This window comes from Frieseomelitta varia, unplaced genomic scaffold, assembly GCF_011392965.1.
Source record: "Frieseomelitta varia isolate USP_RPSP 00005682 unplaced genomic scaffold, Fvar_1.2 scaffold_418, whole genome shotgun sequence".
Classification (NCBI taxonomy): domain Eukaryota; kingdom Metazoa; phylum Arthropoda; class Insecta; order Hymenoptera; family Apidae; genus Frieseomelitta; species Frieseomelitta varia.
The window spans coordinates 1,080,666-1,098,792 of NW_025110166.1; the positions used below are offsets into that span (position 1 = coordinate 1,080,666).

Genomic DNA, 18,127 nt, shown 5'->3' on the forward strand with positions numbered 1-18,127 from the left:
TTTAAAAATCACAAAAAAAAAAAAAAAAAAAAAAAAAAGAAAAAAACAGAAGAGGTAACAACGAGAAATAATAATAGCGAGGGAATGAACGAGAAACGAAGAGAAAGGAAAATCCATTCGTACGAACGGAAAACTTTCATACGTGGAAATTCCTCTGGACAGATTATTATATGTTTCCACTCGAAAGTAAGAGATACTCCGCGACAAAAATCTAGCACACTAACAAGCAATTTCGTTAATTCTCGCAAAATGTAATTAAATAATAGCAGCACTTGTATCCATAACCTCACTTTTCAACTCAGCAATAGATCGTACATGCGTGTTCAGAGTACAACACGTCTTCGAGTTACGTTTGAAAACGTTTTGATCCGTGGAAATTCTTGCCCCCGGGGCAAGATTATATTCCGCTTGGTAGCCAGAGCTGTCCGAGTTACTTTACGTACGTGCGTTTCGAAATACTTTCACGCTCACGGGAGGAACAATGATGCGGGGACACGTTTCTGGATCGCAGGTTCGATAAGTGCGTTGCGCCACGAAGCTGGTTATTATCCTATCCATTTGTCCGTGGACGGCTATTAAAAAGGTGGAATCACGGCCCGTCGTATCGGTAAAACGGGATGACGGATCGCTGGCGGGATACGGGGCGGGCGCGTGTCAAAAATAACAACGATCAGGATAACGGCGGAGGACTCGTTTCGACGACGTTGCTGGTGGGGGGAGGGGGAGGGGGAACGACGACAGAATTCCCTCGGCCGATCGGCGGTCGTCGAGTCACCGGATACATTTCGTTCAAGGCCAGAAAGTAAAAAGCCTTTTCAGCTGCACTTACGTACCAACCTAGCCGACTCTAACTGGTACGTGATCGCACATACTCTTCCCAGGTATATACGCGGCGCACGTACGTGACACATACACGTTCATATGGCCTTGTATGTGTTACGCGGCGAGTCGTCTCTCTCTCCTACTCTTTCTCTCTCTCTTTTTCTCTCTCTCTCCCGCCTCCGCTCTCTCCTCGTCGCTCTTTCTGTGTCTCTCGTTCCTCGAAGCGAGTCCGCGAAGCGGCTAGTTACATGATCCATTCATTATATAAGAACAATCGCCTCCTCTAATAGACGCTCCATCATTGTAGATCTGAAGGGCATGTTTGTTACGCGCACGCGCCGTGCACTTCTTCGCTCTATGGGGCAATCGAGTGCACCCGGGGCCGATCTCTCGTTAAAATTGGGAATATTTGTACCTCGATCGCGGACCAAGGTCGACCAGGATTTCATCGAGCGACTCTTTCCCTTTTTTTTTTTTTTTCTTCCATCGTTTTTCTAAAAAACGACGTGCTTTTCTCCGTCGATAGAGATGCGTGCGCGTATGTCGATCGCGGTGACAGTTATTGCGTCGTTCGTTCGAGGCGGCGAAAGAAAAAAATGATTGTTTCGTTGGGAGGGGGGAAAAAAAAAAGTGATTAACATTTGAGGGAATACCGGACGGAGAGTTTGTCGCGTAACAGAAACTGCGCGTGGAATAGAAAACACGTGCTGCCTCTTTTTTTTTTTTTTTTTTCCTTTTTCTCTCCCTCCGCCTCTCTCGCCGAGCAAATTAATTCGCCTGGCGTTTTTATGTAAGAGGCAAGGTACGGGGGCAGAAATCATAGAAACGTTCGACTTTCGATTGTTTTTCACGAGCAACTGGCTGACCGATCTTTTAAGGAATTCGCGTGATAAACATGATGTCAGACGTCGTATTGAGCGCGTCGGGCCGCTTTTTAACAGTTGCATAACCAGAAGGACGTCCGAGCGTGGCGCATCGCCGCCGCAGGATCACGTGGAAACGCGGAAACACGTCGATCGGAGCGAGATTTATGAAAAAAAAAGAGAGGGAGAGAGACAGAGAGAGAGAGAGAAGAAAAGAAAAAAAAAAGAGGTTCGCCTGTAAACTTTGGCAACGTTGCTCTCTCAATTGCTCCTCGAACGCCGCTCGTCCTTTCTCCCCTAACATCGACGAGAGAACACGCGTATACATACGTGCGTGCACACTATCTCTCGTTGCACTCGCGAGTAAACAGCCTCGTGTGTATCGGCCTTTATGCCACAATACGCGCGTCTCCGCGTTGCATTCTCTTATGTAATGGACGAGCGTTTCTCTCAAACGCACCGGCCGCCGCGTCTTCTCCTCTCGCAGACGATCGAAAAAGCATCTTGTCTTGCTTTACCGCCGACATCGTCAACAACTGACAAACAACCCGTTTTAATCACTTTCCGTATTTTGAGATTTAAACGTCGTCTCAGTTTATACGACTAACTTTCCCATATGGTGACGCTACGATGCGATTTTTGCAAAATTCTCGTTGTGGACAACAACTTGGTTGTAGGAAAGTTGGGAAACGGAAGTCTAGGCTGGCGTAACGTCACGCCATGCGAGAAGAGCGCGCGAGTCGAGGAAAAGAGCGAGCCGAGATTTCGATCCGTTCAATGTCAAAGCCTGGCATCACCGTCATCATCATCATCATTGCGAGCAGCACCTTTTACTGCGCATCGGTGGATGCAGCGTCGAAGCTTCTACTCGCGAGTTAGTCATCGACTGGCATACGGGAGATCCGATCGTGCATACAGCCGCGATTGAGGACTATTAAACGGATGACCTTTCACTACCTAGAAGATCTACATACACCTACGTACGCGGCCGCGAGATACCCGCGTGCATTCGTGTTACGCAATCACGATCGTTCTTCTCTCCCTCTTCCTCTCTTTTCCGCTAATTCTCTCCGCCTCCCTCGCTCTCCTCTCCCCCTCCCCCAATCCTCTCTCTACACGCCGCCAGTTAGACACGCACGCTGGCTCCAGAGCGTTTCCGATCCGAAGGGCAAGTCTGCCGGCGACTCGCCGTTTTAATCCATTTACGCTTCTTTCGCCGATGATCGGCCTGCTTCATTTATCTTTATTTCCTACGATTTTTCCTAGTCTCCGATTTGCAACTCTGCCACGGCTCTCGAAATTTTTTACGTTTCAGTCTAACGCTCGATCATGGCAAGCGAGAGGGATTTTTTTTTTTCTAATGTGTCTGGCGTAAGTTTTTGTATTTGAGACACATTTCAGAGGAATGTTAACAAGGTTAATCAAGCGAGCCTAATCTTGTAGTAGAATAGAATCTCGAATCTTTCTCAGATGTTACAAAGTTGAAATAGAAAATTCTGTAAAATTGACAAGCTTGAAAAGATGGTACTTCACGAAGCAAGTTCTAAGATTATGAACGAATATATTTGTGAATTACAATTCACCAAATCAACATATTTTCGTATTTTACCGTATTTTTCACGGACCTATTTTCCTGATATCAATAATAATAATGTAAATATAAGTTATTATAGTTTATTAAAACTGTAATGTAAGGTAAACTAAACTTTACTGTAATAAACTGTAATTATAGTTCTCGAAGGAAGAACCTTTTCTTTTAGAAAGCAGAAAGGACTAAAGCAGACAAGTTTCAGAATAGAATACTTAGGATTGGAAACAACATACGAAGCAACATTTCAGAGTGAAATTTCTCAAATGATGCTCGAATCTGTTTCGTAACAATTCTGCGCGAACGCGATCCAGCGATACGCTGGCAAAATGAACAACTATGATCACCGGTAACGTCGCAATTACGCCTGCTTTTTTTTTCTTTTTGTAACATCGATGTAACCGATACAGGCTGCAGTGGAATTCTACAAGAATGCATTGAAATGCGCAAACCACCGCCGGCGGGGAAACGCTTTTATTCGGTCGCGCTTACACTCGCTACCTTGTAATCGCCTTGCAGGCATATTTTAATAAAGCCAAGATCGCTGCTTTTGGCTCGGCCTTGTTGCCGCATATAAATGAGTCAGGCGGAAACGAGAAACGTCAAGTGATGACCAACGTTTTGCGAGAAACAGACTCCCCCCTCCGTGCATTTCTATGCAATTTCATATAGAAGCGGTGCGAAAGAAGAGTGAAGCTTTCTCGAAATAAATACAAACGAAATTCTGCTTCCTTATTTCCCTATTTGCGTACGATTGAACTTTCGTATCGTTCCAACTAAGCTAAAGCCACGTACGGCTGTATGTACGTTTATTTCGCTGTTTGCCTCTAGATAAAAATAACGCGATTCGCGTGATTGCCGTTGCGTAATTCTATTTTTATAAATTCACGCCGATTTCAGTTTCAAGCCGGCCTCGATGAATTCAATCGCTCCTTTCGTCGCTCTGACGCTTGACAGCAAAGACACACAACAGGAGTTTTTCTTCGTCGCGTACAGACGAAAGGCTCCGCCGGCGCATAGAACGTTCCGAAGCTATTTAAACTCGGCGGGACTTTCATCGGCCGTACAGCTAGCCGATACGAATTGCGACACAGCCGCAGCCTTGAATAATTATTGCCGATGCCTCGTTACGATTGTCAATCGGAAATCGACGGACCAAGCCCCCGTTTCGTTCGTTGTTATCGTTCGACGACAGAGAGAGAGAGAGAGAGAAAGAGAGAGAAAAATTTGCCAGTGAGGTCGACGATTAACGCGATCGAAGAGGAACGGGGAAACGAAATTCAAAGCGGGATAGGTGATACAAAACATTTGCCGGTTATTCGTTTGTTTATTCACGCTTGGTCAGTCGTGACGGGACTGTAACGACGACTTCCGACACGTTACGTCGACTTTTCAAAATGTTATGCAATCCCGTATGCGTTGCGGCCGATCGTCGCGCTACCTGCGAGAATCCTATTACAGGCGCCGCTGTTGCATCCATTTGGCTATCCCGGCTGCTTGAAAATTGCAAATATGCAAACCTGACACCCTCTGCCAGCCTATATCTGCGTAACGTCCGTTTCAATCAGCTTGCGCTGGCGACCGATTGGGCGGACCATAACGAGTGACCGAACCGTGTACAACAATTTGTCGCTTTCTTTTTGAACCTCGTCGGTATTATATCACTGGATAGAAATTTATCGAGAAGCAACAAATTTATTATTTGTTTTGCCCGAGTTATACTTAAATGTATATTTAAAACTGAAGAAATAGTTGCAAGTTTGGAACAAAAGAGGTGCGTGGCACGTCATTCCAGCGCAAGAGGTTGAACAGTTGCGCTGGCAACTAATTGCGGACCATAACGAGCGACCAAAATAGAAAGCGACACCGTATACAATGATTCGTCGCTTTCTTTCTGAACTCGTCGGCATGATAGAAATTACCAAGAAGTAACAAATTTATCTGTTTTGCCTATTTTGTTTCATCTAGATACACTTAAAACTGAGGAAATACTCGCAAGTTTGGGATAAAAAGATTCTCGACGTGCGTGGCACACGAGAGGTTAAAACAGTTGCGCTGGCAACTGACTGCGGACCATAACGAGCGACCAAACCCGTATACAATGATTCGTCGCTTTCTTTTTCAACTCGTCGGTATATCTATCACTGGATACAAATTACCAAGAAGTAATAAATTTATCTGTTTTGCCTATTTTGTTTCATCTAGATACACTTAAAACTGAGGAAATACTCGCAAGTTTGGGATAAAAAGATTCTCGACGTGCGTGGCACACAAGAGGTTAAACAGTTGCGCTGGCAACTGATTGCGGACCATAACGAGCGACCGAACCGTGTACAATAATTTCGTCGCTTTCGTTTCCTCTTGAGCTCGTCGGTATTATATCACTGGATAGAAATTATCGAGAAGTGATAAATTTATTACTTATTTTGCCCGTGTTATACCTTAAATATACTTAAAACTGAAAAAATAGTGTCAAGTTTGGGATAAAAAAAATTCTCGACGTGCGTGGCGCGTCATTCCAGCGCAAGAGGTTACCACAGTTGCTCTGGCAACTGATTGCGGACCATAACGAGCGACCGAACCGTGTACAATAATTCGTCGCTTTCGTTTCCTCTTGAGCTCGTCGGTATTATATCACTGGATAGAAATTATCGAGAAGTGATAAATTTATTATTCGTTTTGCCCGTATTATACCTTAAATACACTTAAAACTGAGAAAGTAGTGTCAAGTTTGGGATAAAAAAAATTCTCGACGTGCGTGACGCGTCATTCCAGCGCAAGAGGTTACCACAGTTGCTCTGGCAACTGATTGCGGACCATAACGAGCGACCGAACCGTGTACAATAATTCGTCGCTTTCGTTTCCTCTTGAGCTCGTCGGTATTATATCACTGGATAGAAATTATCGAGAAGTGATAAATTTATTATCCGTTTTGCCTATTCCGTTTTAGATACACTTAAAACTGAGAAAATACTCGCACGTTTGGGACAAAAGAATTCTCGACGTGCGTGGCGCGTCATTCCAGCGCAACAGGTTAAGAGAAAACGAAATTCGTTTCCGCGAACCGGCGTCATTTCTCTCTTTATCAGGATTCCTTCTACGCTATCCAGTACCGTTGATCTGTCAATTCTATTCGGCCAGGCGAACTTTTGTTCCAAAAGCAACGTCGTTGGCAAAAATTTCGACGTCGAGGAGAGGAGAAACATCGTCGCGGGATTATCGTATCGCAAACGATATTTCATTCGATCGAGGGGTATAGGGGGGCGAGAAATCGGCCGATTCCCCTTTCCCTCGAAATTCTAGCATAGTAAAGAACTATCCGGTGGAACAACACGATCTAGCGTCCACTAGAGCGGCATGTGCCGTGCTACACGATACTTTTATGCGCGTCCACACCGCGCTGCGTGGACTGGACAGCACTTACGTAATCGCAATGATCTCACACTGTGGGTGGGGACTTGTCGCTAACGCGTGTGCCTTCGAGGCGGTGTGAGTTGGTCTCTCTCTCTCTCTCTCTCTGCCACCTGAGCGTGTGTGTATATACGCGCGCGCGCGCGTGCATATGTACAACAGAAGCGTACACCGTGTCCGAAAAGTTTCGCACCGCGCGGAAAGGCGTTTGCATTGTTTCGAGGGGATGATGGCGCGAGATGATGGCCGGCTTTCTAGACCCGAAAAGATACTCTTAAAAAAAAAAGAAAAGAAAAGAAAAGAAAAAGAAAGAAAGAAAGAAAGAAAGAAAAAAACAACGGGGAGATAGGTCGCGTTGATATCAACCGTTTATCTCCTCTAGTTGGAGTCGAGCGAGTCTTGTTGTAGTCCCGATATCGCGCAACCAGTGGCATTGTTCGGCCGCTGCGAACGCGGCGAGATTATTTCCGAAACGCAACGCCGCCGGGAGCTATTTAAATTTCTTTTCCGAAACCGTTTTATCTGGGTCACTGCGTTAGCCCGATGGAAATCGACCCCGCGCTTTTATCGCTTACGATTATCTAATCCGACACCACGACACCTTGCAATTACCTTTTAGCTATCCGTCCCTGTTCCATCTGGCAACTGGTTCCGCCAAGCGCAATAAACCGTACCCAGTTTTATCAAACGAATTATTCTATTCGTCGGCTTTTACGTTTTTCGTTTCCTTTCTTCCAAGCAGCATTTCGAATCGAATTTCGGCCGACCATTTTCGGTTCAAGCAAAACCGAGGGAAACGTTAAACGAAACTGAAAACAGGACGATACTCGGTATGTAGGTCGGCGGTTTCGCGACGCGGCGTAACAAGTTCCGGGGATGATTAGCGTGTCACAAGAGGGAGACGACGATTGCGAGATCGTTTGAGAGTAACAATGGGCGAAGGAGAAATTACGCTGTCAGTTGGGTGTATACGGGCAGCGAGAGGCACGTAAGCGAGCATGTAAGTAAGAAAGTTTGTCTCCGAGGCACGCCACAGTCGCGGATGCGCCGGTGAAAATAGGCGACGAAGTCAGGCAACCGTGGACAATAAACCGACAAACGAATTATTTCTGGTTTAGAAACATACCGCGCAGCCGTTTTGTCGTTTCACGTGTGCGCCGAGAACGATCGTTCGGACACCACTTTCGTTTCGCAGTTCTCATTCGACGATGTTCAACAATCGTGTCAAATCGATTTCGCGGCAAACGATATCGTTGATTTACGAATATCGTTGAATTACGAGGTCAATGAAGCGTACGCGTAATCGAAGAAGTGAAAGAGAAAAAGAGAAGATCGGTTATCGATCGTGAGTAATAGCAAACGACAGACGTTTGCACCTTGTACAGAATAAAATCACAACAATCGGGACAGTCATGGCCTTTAATGAGGCGTGCTATACCTTTCGACACAACGGCCAAACGGCAATTGAAGTACCGATTGCAACAAGAACTTATTATTGCAAAACAAAAATGCGGTTGTGCTAAAAGGCAGAAAGGTTCTCGTGTAGTAGGCGGGCGTAAAACGTTCAAACAGCCGTCTTCGATAATTCTTATCGTTGTTGCAATTTGCAACAGAATTCGAAAAATAGCGTTACGCTCAAACGTAATATGTGACGCGTGTTACATTTGGCTGTCCTACGGAGCGACGTGATTCCTCTGAAAACTGAATCGACAGGAATTTTACGAAAATCAGGAGTGAGAAATTTGATGGAAACATTTTAGAAATTAATTTTTCTACGGTTTTCTGAAAATTTTCGAACGATTTCTTCGCATTTTTGAAAATTGAAGAATTCAAATTAAAAAGATTAAGAGTAAAAAACTTTTCAGCTATCGAATCGAAAAATGATTGGAATATTGAAAATAATTACTTTTGTATTATTTTATATTACAATTGTATTAATGTATTACACTAATGTACTATAAATGTATTAATTATTTATTATTATTATTATTATTTATATATTATTTTATATTATTTATTATTATTATTATTATTATTATATATTATTTTTCTACTATTATTTTATTATATTATATTATTTATTATTATTATTATTTATTATATATTACTTGTCTACTATTATGAAAATAATTACTAATGTATCATGTTATATGTATTGTACATAATATAATAATACATCGTTAACTGTACGTATGTATGTACAATATATAATTATAACTTGTAAAATATAATTTAAATAATATTTAATATTATTTAAATTAAATGTTATACTAATTAATTTATATATATATATATATATATATATATATATATATATATATAATAAAATATAATTTAAATAATATTTATATATATATATATAGTAAAATATAATTTAAACAATATTTAATATTATTTAAATTAAATATTATATTAATTAATTTATATATATATAATTATGATAAATCATTACAAATTATTATAACATATCATTTATTATTAATTAATATATAATCAAACATATTATTTAACTTAAATAATATTTAATATAATATTTTATTTAATTTAATACAATCATATTCAATTTATTATCATATATAATACAGTTTCAATTATCACGTATAACGTAAATAATACGGTTTAATAACTTTTAACTAAAAGCTTCCCTTCCGCAGTGTAGAAATTCGCTCCAAGTTGAAGCCGAATAGAACCGATTCACGTAGGTATCAGGAATAACATATATACCCCCGCTGTTACGCACGGTATTTATTGATAATTTATTTTACTAGGCGCGTTCCTATATTTGTCCAGCCAGCAGCAACAGGTTCTAACAGCCCATTCGACATTGGTTACGTGTCTCGTATTACCGTTAACGTTTTCGGAAACTCTTTCTCTCCTTAAAATTAGGACACTTTCACTGTCGTATGAAAGACCCCGGCAGTCTTTCGGCCGACCATATTTCATCCAGGTTGCAAAGAAAGCCAACGATGCTTGTCCCCAGGTCACTCCATTTTAAATTTCACTGCTTCCCCTCCCCCTCCCCCCCCGCCCGTTTTGCATATCTTTGTTACAGCATACGTTACGTGCACGGTTCAACGTCCATTCAAGGTATCGAAATGTAACGATCGTTTCGTTTCCCCATTAAAACACGCAAATCCTTGCGACGTTACCATGTCTTTCGTTACGATAATTTCTCCCGGCTGTTTCGGTCGTGCAGTCTGTCATCATTTTTGTCACTGCGAGGCAACGACGAACACAATACAAATACTTTCTCTCTCGTGACGAATGCGAGTCGAAACCTGGACGAAACGTTGAAACGATATCGTTTTCAAGGAGCGACGCTCGTGCCGGGGCATTTAATTTAATCTGAAAACGGCGACATTCAAGGCCAGGCCCGAGCAACGAAACAATCCTTTCGTTAACACGCGGCGGACATTTCCTTTGCTTTGCTCTTTCATTCTCTTCTTTCTCATTTCCCTTCAGTTTTCACCGCGGTAGAGAAGCAAGTAGGTAGCAAAAGAGCAAGTTGAGCGAGCAAGCGAGCGAGAAACAGGCAAGTGCTGAAGGGGCCTCGAGTGCAGCGATAGATGAAAGTGAAAGGGAAGGTAGAAAGGGTTGGCGGACGTATATACTCGTGGCCGCTGTTACTCGCCGTATACTCGGCCGCGGGGGCCCAGTGCGCAAGATTTACAATCGCCACGAGCCAGAAACCGGAGGAAAATACCACGAGTAGCGTGCGTGAAAACGAGCAAAATTCACTGCGCCACGCTACAAACGATAACAAACACACGCTCGTGCTCCTAGATTCGCAATGGCAATTTTTTCTTTTCCCCCAAAATATTCAGCCGGAACGTTCAATTAATCAAGCGCATACGCGCGCTTATTTATTTTATTCTACATTCGCCGTTCTACATTTTTCTCTGCTGTCTGCGCGCTGCGGCGAAAGATTTCATTTCTATTATTAGGCGAAACGCTCTATCTTTAAACGAGACGGTTCTTTTAAAACGCCGCGTTATAAAAGAAGAACTTGGCGAAGAACTATCGGAATATTGATAACTCGCCCGTTATATTTCGTTTTGTTTCTCTCAGCCGTCGTTCCTCTTGAATGGAAGCTGTTCCGCAACCAGCCGTTCGTAATTGACTTTTCAGTTGAGCAGAAGGAGGACTGTTACGTTTTCTCGGCAATCGCGAGTGGGTGGAAAAAACACTGCCAGCACGATACCGGCGAACCTTCAGGATAAAACATTCTGTTACGACGAGAATGAGAAAGCGACGATGATCCTGTCGACACGAAAGAGACTAACAGTTTCGTCGTTTAGGCTAGCAGTCACTCTGTTCTCTGAAAATTGCCATTCGTGTATTTCGTCTATTATTATATTTTTCACTCGAGAAGAGACAAAGGAAAAGAAATGCGAATGGCGTGTTTCATTGAAAGATAATCCGACGAAATGTTACGCAATCGAACGTACGTGACGTGTCGACGAAATTCTTGATTCCCTCTCGCGAGACGAGTATTCAAGGTTGCGACATATATACGGCCGTGCAAATAAAATACTTTTGCACGAATCTGTCCATTAGATCGGAGAGTTATCGGACATTTTCTCGCATTAATCGAGAAAATTTATTAGCATTGCTGTGGATGGGATCAGCCGCCATTGAGAAGATCGGGACGCGACGAACAACCGTGTTCCGCGCAATCGGCAGAAATTTCAACGCCGCGGTGTAATCGTATTTCTGCCAATTCGGCGAAACTCGGGCTCGAGTGAAAGTGCACGCCGCGAGTGAAACATTTTCGCCTAACGTCTCGAACCACTGGAGTCGCCGCGGCCGAGGTTTTTATTGACGCTCGATTTTTTTATTCCATTCTTGGGAAGCAACAATCGCGCCTTCGAGTCTGTTACTCTTGCATAATCAACGGGATATTGCTGCTGCGAGTTCGAGAAACAAATTTTGACAAGTTTCTTTTTTTTCTTTTTTTTTCTTTCAACAACTACATTTGATGACGAGTTTCTCGCATACTTTGCACACGTATATCGTGACGATTAATTGTAAATTTTTTTCTTTTTGTGAAGCTTGCATAGTATATCGCCGATAAAACTAAAAGTCGATGATGCGAGAATGATTGTGAGTGAATTATCGACGTGTAAATGTCGAATCAAGTTTCTGTTTTTTTGATGAAATTTGTAAATTACGTTCTTACTTATCCTTATGGAAATTCATAGTTTTCAGAATGTGTGATTAAAAAAGTAAAATCTCTAGAATTCGTAGTACGAAGCACTACGTTTTAGACATCAGAGTCATTACTAATGAAAATGACAAACGATTACATAAAAACAGAGAATTCTATTCGTAAACGACATATCGGTACATTAAAATCTTCGAATATTTCTCAGCGTGAAAGATAAATGATGTTGCAAAGAGTCAAAAGCCAAGCAAAGAATATTGTATCTGTACAAACGTTTCATAAGAATCGTCAGGACAATTTTATTCCCGTGGGATATCGGCATGTCAAAAACGTCGAGCTGAAAATCTGAATGTTCCTCAGCGACAACCGCCGAAGACGAGCGTGAAATTTGAACGCGGTGACATTACCACAGGAGAGCGTGAAGTGCCCGCAGGGTTAGGCGAAGTCGGCGCACGTCGCAAAGCCGTAGGAAACGACAGCCCGATGCGGGCAACGTCCATGGCCAATGGTGCACCAAGGGCCGATTATCAAGATGCAAAAGCAGAAAACGGTGGCTGAAGAACGAGACTAAGGACTTCCTCTCTCTCTCTCTCGCGACGCGAATCGCACACGCGGATTCCCACGGTGCGCGATAAGGCCGGCAGAGATAAAGAGAAACACGAGAGAGAGAGAGAGAGAGGAAGGAAAGAAAGAAAGAAAGAAAGAAAGAAAACAGGGAGAGATGCGAAGGGGAAACTGAGTAAAAGAAAAAAGAGGTGGAAAAAAGGAAAGAGAAAGAACGGAGCGATGAGGGGAAAGGAGGGGAAGAGAGAGAGAGAGAGAGAGAGAGAGAGAAAACGGCGAGGACGATGTGGGAAAAGAGGAAGCTAATCAGAAGCGGAAGTACGCTCTGGCGAGGCCCAAGGCCTTGAGAAGCATAGTCAGCCGCGCAGCTTTTAGCTCTCTTAATTGCAACTTCATTTAACGTGCTCTACACGTCGAAACGTTCGACCAATCCGAGGCCTCTACGCCACGAGACCGGGTCTTAATAACCGTCTTATCGTCGACGAAGAAACCGTCCGAGGAGGAAGCAACCGCAGGCGGACCGTGGAAGGTGAAAATGGTTAACACACGCCGGGCAATCCACGTAGAAAAATCCCAACGTTCTTCAGCAACGAACTTCGCTATTAACTCTTATTTGTTCGTTGTTGAAACGAGCTTTCCTTCACATTGAACAACTTGCAACGTTACCGTTTCGTTAGACCTCTTTCGCGCGTCGAGGATTTCTTTTCTACCGAAATTGCAGTGTCTCCTCGGTTTTAAGTATGTTAAGTATATGAAAATGTAACCCAGGCAACGACAAATAACAAATTTATTGCACTTTAATAATTTCTATCCAGTGAAAGAATCGTTGTGGACGGCACGGTCTCTCGTTATGGTCCGCGAGCCAGCTCGCCCGTTCTCAAACGATGGATGAATTTTACACTGTGGAGTAAAAAATCCTCGTGTCCGTGACTGCGACGTATTTTTGTTCCGGGTAGCAATGTTGCTTTCAAATGAATAATCACGTCGCAGGTATTAGATCGTAAGATCGACTGACGGTAATGCATTTATGCATCCATATTGCACCGGATGTTATTACCGCTACGCAGTAATATCTTCTTAACACTTAACACGAGAGAGAGAGAGAGAGAGAGAGAGAGAGAGAAAAGAAGAGGATGCTAATATACGATCGAGCTAAATATACACCCGGTGTATGTACGGTACTGCCGCCCATTCGTGATTATAGTTATCTCGCACTTATATTAGCTGCTTGCAATCGGCCCGCGATAATCGAGCTTTTGCTATCAATGCGCGCGAACGTTTCTTCAAACATTCGCGACAATGCGAAATGTATGCGTTGCAGCTTCCGTTCACGTTTAAATCCCACCGGCGACCGTGAGATGAATTTTTTTTTTTTTTCGCGCGCGTGCGAATTGGAAAAATAGAAACACGCAGAAAGACCGAGGCCTACGCGACAAAAACACGGCCGAAGTTCGTGCAGAATGGAAAAGTAATAAAAGGCGCGAGCTACCTGCCCGATCGCGTCTCGTCTCGGCAAAAGGAAAACGTAAAACTACTCTTACGTAAGATCAATTGGACGTGATTCACGATCGATTTGGTCAGGTTGTGTGTCGATCATCAATATCAATAGGCGTAAGAGGCATGCGACATTGTTTTTCAAATAGATATCGTAACCCATCGAACTACCGATACTCGTTACCAGCTTCTCGTTAATTAATCACGATTGCAATGAATCGACTGTCTGTTAATCAATGAGCACGTAAATACAGATAAAAGTGATCGAGATTCGCGCTGTAACGTTCTACTATTTATTCGTCTCTCGAAAGAAAGCGCTTGGAAAGCACGCGACAGATGTTTAAATCACCGTTGTTTCAAGCGTTAAATACCATTAAACGCTTGTTTACTTGTCCGTTTGATAATTTACTCGTAAATATTGCACCTGTTACCGATTATCTCGTCCCGAATGAAAATATTTTCCTTCGAGCACGCCGATTCAATCTGTCTGAACGTAACTGAACTCGTCTCTGACCAACTCTGCTGATCTAGCGAGCGCTGATCTGTCCATCGCAAAATATTTTGCAGCTTGTGTTACACGCATTACACATTCATTTCTGTGTGTACATTTGAAATATCACGAGTGGCGCAACCATTTGTTCAGAAAATGAAATGTGAAAGTAAAGATTCTGTTCCTTTGGCCGAGGTGTCCTACGTGAAGCGATTCGAAAGAAAATTGCTTCTCTTGCCGGTTATATCGAAAGGGAGCTCTCTCGTTCGACGAGTAACTCGTTTCTTACAGCGACGGAATTTTCTTTTCTTGTCGAAGTCGTGAACGAAAAGACGCGGTGGAAAAAACGAAAGGACTTTCTACTTGATTCACCTACCAAACTTGACCGTAATTTCCGTCCGCATCTCGGAATATCTGCGCGAATGCAAATATCCTATGTGCACCGGCTATGCGAGAACGCAACATAAATATATCCGGCAGATAATGGCCACATGAATACGAAATGGCGAACGTAAAGACGCCTTTCGACGAGCCCGACCTTGACTCGAGATCGCTTTTTCTTTACGATCCGTCATCGCGAGCCATTGATGACCACATAGAACTCGCGAGAGTCCCTCCTCCATCCTTTTTTCCTCCTCCTCCTTCTTTTTTTTTTTTTTCTTAAAAACAATTGCGCAACTAACGTTCATACACGATCGTGAAACACCTGAACTTGAATTATACGTTCAGCCAGCAGTTTCTTCTTCTTTTTTTTTTTTTTACGTCGTTGCGCGAACTTTCTGAAGATTGCAAAGATATTAACGAAGGACAACAATGGCCAATAAACGAGCGTTTCTTTTGTACTTTAAACGAAACGTTCTCACTGCTGTTTTCATTCGGACGAAAATCTGGCGAATCGAATGAGATTCAGATTTAGCAGACTCCTCGGACAGAGAACGGACAACTCGCTCGATTATTTATATTTTCTCATTGTCAGTGCGGTTCGTTGCAATTTATCTACCCTGCCTCTTCGTTTTTCTACTTCCAATTATTGTCGCTACTTTAATTTACACGGTCTCTCGCGTTCGAACATACGGAACGTTGGTTCATTGGCTCCGCTAGTTTCCTCATTGTCGTTTCACCGTTTGCTCCAAACGTGTCGCGTCGACTGATCGCAAGATTAAAAACCCAAAAAAGGCTCCACGATTCTCGTTCTCAAACGAGATCATTTCATTCGGCAATACTCGCGTGCGTGTAATTAGTAAGCCACGAATCGTTACTCGTTCGAGGTTTTCGCACAAATATGTCGCCAGTTCCGGTCTTTTGTACGTGCAACTGTTAAATTTAAGCAGTTTCTGCATCGATGAAATAAATTTGTAATAGCGGCTAGTAATTCGCGAAAAAAAGCATTTCGATGTTGATTTCGTATTCTACGTTTCTCACCTTGTCGTTTTAATCGTCCGTATTTTATCCAACGTCGATGGTATCCAAAGAAAGCGTGTCGGCGAACAACGGTGTTTCCCTTAAGACTCTCTCGAAGAGTCACGAAGCATCTCCACGAGCCGACGACCCGAAATCCCGTGATAGCGGCGACGAGGACGACGGTACAGACACGTGACATACATTGATATACCGGAGCATGTATCACTACCGGCACGAGAAACAGATCGCGGCACGTCGTACGGAAACGCGGATGAAACGGTTCGAGCATCAACCAAAATATGACAATATCGTATTGGCACTGAATCACTTCACACCGATGAACACGTCCACGCAGTCACGATACGTGAGTAAACGAGGTAAATCGATTCGAGCCGATCCTTGTAAATCATCGATATCTGGTATATCTGGTTGACAATGTTGTCGTAGTTTTCGTGTAATTTGCAACTAATTCGCAAAAGAAATCAGCAGTGGTATTCAAACTGAGCGCGGCTCTTCTTAATTTCACACGTGTCACAGGATGTCGCACGTGATCCCATCGGGTAAGCGTAATCCGGTGATACGTCGATGATACGTCGCACAACACCCTAAGACAGAAGGACAATGTGTCGACACACAATAACTAGGATCACAGTAACAACGACGGTGACGATAACGACGACGACGACGACGACGACGACGACGACGACGACGACGACGACGACGACGACGACGTGGAGAACTTTTTTCCAACGGGGTCTGCTCCGTTGGCTGTCCAGGGTCAACCGGCTGGCTCCGAGCGCGGCACTTTTACCCGTTGGGTACTCTCAAGGACTCGGAGGTAGCTCCTATTCCTTTCTCTTATCCTTTCGCGCGCGCGCCTTTTTTTATCCCGCTAACCTTTTTAAGCGCACTTTTAATTCCGCTCGGCCGCGTGTCTCCGCTCTCGGCAGCGTGCACCAGCTCTCCAGAGATCTTATTGTAAAAGAGCGACGAACAGTCGAGCAAGGGATCGCCGGCGGTGATTTGTTTGATGAAAGCGCAGAGAAAGAGAGACAATCGGAGGAAATCCTTCCGCAAGGGTCTCAACCAGAGAGAGAGAGAGAGAGAGAGCGAGCGAGCGTGTGTCGTAGAAAGATTAGAAAAGTGGACGCGGTCTCCGCGTCAGGGCTGAGAAAAGATAACGAGTGGATTCAGCCACATCCGGATCGTCTTTCAAACTTGTCTCTCCTCCTGCTACTGTTGCCGGTCTGTCCTCGGCAGAGAGACGATCGTCTCCGTCTCCTTTTCCTCTTTCACCCGATCACGCCGAGCACCGACGAGCACTTCTTCTTTCACGGCACCGGGCACTTGCGCCGGCCGCTTCGTCGTCGTTCGCCCCCTCGGAGACGATCCAGAAACTCGTGCTCGAACACCGTATCTCCACTGCGTATCGTTGCCTTACAATTTCCTGCGCCGCGGCGGATCACCGCTGTTTCTTTCTTTCTCTCTCTATCTATCTATCTATCTCTCTGTTTCTATCTCTATCTCTCTCCTTCTCTTCTTCCTCTCTGCCTCTCCCTTTCTCTGTCTCCTTTCTCTTCTGGTTTTGTAATCCGTTTTACGAAACTTTTGTAGCGGCGGCGGCGGCGGCGGCGGCGTGTGGTAGAAGCGAGCGGGCACGCCGATCTTAAAGGATCGAGAAAACGGGCTCGGTTTCTATCTATTGAAATCGGCTGGCAACACGTCCTGTCGTGTCCTCTTCTTCGTCCCGGAAGCGGGTTACCGGTGGGATATCAACGACGACCTTGAACACTCGCGTTTCGTAGCGCACGACACGACCGACAGACGTACGAAAACGATCGTTTCCATCGCTTGACGAGTCGAACAACGGTCAACGCGGGTGAATTGCGAGTCCACCGTATGCGCGCTCTTTCACCTGTTTTCTGTCGCGGCACAAACCGAACCGGAGAGTTTGGTGCTCAGCGTCGCCTAATCGAAATTAGACACAGATTTCACGAGGCAACGGACTAGAAATGTTGTTACACAATTGCACTTGCTCTTTTTTCTTCCTCCCGTTTCCCCGTCTCGTCTCGTCTCGTCCCGTCTCGTCTCGTCACGTCACGTTTCGTTTCGTTTCGTTTCGTTTCGTTTCGTTTTGTTTCGTTCCGTTTCGCGCGTTCCACTTGTTTCGCGTTTGCCGACAATTACCGTGTTCCTTCCGCGGGAATATGGTGCGCCCGCGATCGGCTCTCGCTTAGGAGACACGTCCAGAGAGAAAGAAACACTCAGCTGGAAGGTGGGACCAAATCCGAAAGCCGCCGAGAGAAAGACAGAGAGAGAGAGGTAGAGAT

The 18,127-nt window shown here is 44.1% G+C and overlaps 1 protein-coding gene across 1 annotated transcript in view; it reads right to left on the reverse strand.

Annotated features, from left to right (window-relative positions):
* LOC122531806 (transcription factor Ken-like) overlaps positions 1 to 17,852 on the reverse strand; it is a 45,159-nt gene extending 27,307 nt beyond the window's left edge. Inside the window, exon 1 of the mRNA XM_043660016.1 lies at positions 15,819 to 17,852. The gene's annotated coding sequence lies outside the window, so the exon portion shown is untranslated. The remainder of the gene's footprint in view (positions 1 to 15,818) is intronic.
* Between the last annotated feature and the right edge of the window lie 275 nt (positions 17,853 to 18,127).